Genomic DNA, 1608 nt, shown 5'->3' on the forward strand with positions numbered 1-1608 from the left:
TCACTCTGTAGACCAGGCTGGCCTCAAACTCAGAAATCCGCCTGCCTCTGCCTCCCAAGTGCTGGGATTAAAGGCGTGTGCCACCACTGCCCAGCTAGTATAAGCTTCAATCTGAGCACTTGTGAGGCAGAAGCAAGAAGATCTCTAAGTTCAAGGCCAGCCTGGTCTACAAAGTGAGTTCCAGGACAGCCAGGGCTACACAGAGAAACTTTGTCTCAAACAAACAAACAAAAAGTAGTTTACTTTTAGACTCTTTGGACTTTGATTTTTAAATGCAGGTTAGTAATTCCCTAACTCTAAGAAAAGCTAGTTCAGATTAATTGTTATTCAAGTGTGTGGGACTAGAAACACCCAAAATCCCAAAATGTTCCAAGTCACTTTTTGAGTCAGTGTGACACCACAGTAGAACGTGCTACGCCTGTCTTCATGGAATAGATCACAGTCAGAATTTATGCACACTAAAAGTACTGTCTAAAATTATCCAGGAAGTTTATGTGAAACATGATGAATTTTCTGTATAAACTTGATCCCCTCCCTAAAATATGTGTGTGTGTGTGTGTGTGTGTGTGTGTGAGAGAGAGAGAGAGAGTTAGTTTTCTAAAATCTGGAGAAAAAAAAATCTGTTCCGTTTCTGATTCCAATGAGTTTTTCTTTAAAGGTTCTTTGAGATGTACTTCTTGTCTGCAGAGGTTGCCTGCGTGCGTGTCTGCTCCCCGTGCAGCAGTGCTCACAGAGACCAGAAGTTGCCAGCTGCCATGTGGGCCTTAGGAATTGAACTTGGGTCCTTTGGAAGAGTAGTCAGTGCATTTAATCACTGAGCAATCTCTCCAGAGTGGATCTCCTAAGCCATAGGGAATTATCTTATAAGGGGTAAATTTTATAAAAGTTAGCTTTGTGCATTCTTAATTTTTACAGTAACATTGTCTGTCATTTCAGACGGGTTTGTACACCCATCTGTATGCACACATGCGCCACAGCATACATGTAGGAGTCAGAGGACAGTGTATGAAAGTTGATTTCCTCCACCATGCGGTCTTGGGTATCGGACTTAGGCCTTCAGTCTGGTTGGTTGGTGTCTTTACCTGCCAGGCTATCTCACGGCTCCTTCTCTTCCTTAGATGTTATCAATAGGGTCTGTGACAGTTAATGCAACCATTCAGTACTTATGCACTGAACATTTGCTATGTACCAGGCTCTGTTCTGGGCCCAGAGGATAGATAATAAGATGTCCAAGTCCCTGCTGATGTGACATTGGCATTTGAACAGAGAGTCAAAGAGTACAAACAAAAAGGTACCCTGTGCCAGGGCTGCATGGAAATCAAATGTGGAGCAGGAAAACGGGTATAGGAAGGGGTGCATCCCACAGATGTGGGACACACCTGGGAAGGTCTCAGAGATGGAAACCAGAATGTGGTAGGAAGTGAGCCAGACATGTGGCTATACAGGGAGAATATCCTGGGTGGGAGGCAGTGGCGGCAGAGCTGGTAGAAGGAAGCGTGCTGAGTAGACCGCAGGACACAGGAGGCCATGCAGCAGAGCTGTGTTCATAGCTGCACATCTCAAACTGGTCCCACCGGGCGTGGTGGCACATGCCTTTAATCCCAGCAC

General features: G+C 45.3%; 1 protein-coding gene across 2 annotated transcripts in view; it reads left to right on the forward strand.

Moving 5' to 3' along the window:
• Zbtb24 (zinc finger and BTB domain containing 24) overlaps positions 1–1608 on the forward strand; it is a 15187-nt gene that overhangs the window by 7211 nt on the left and 6368 nt on the right. The gene's annotated exons all lie outside the window — the stretch shown is intronic.

Source organism: Mus caroli, chromosome 10 (assembly GCF_900094665.2).
Source record: "Mus caroli chromosome 10, CAROLI_EIJ_v1.1, whole genome shotgun sequence".
Lineage (NCBI taxonomy): Eukaryota > Metazoa > Chordata > Mammalia > Rodentia > Muridae > Mus > Mus caroli.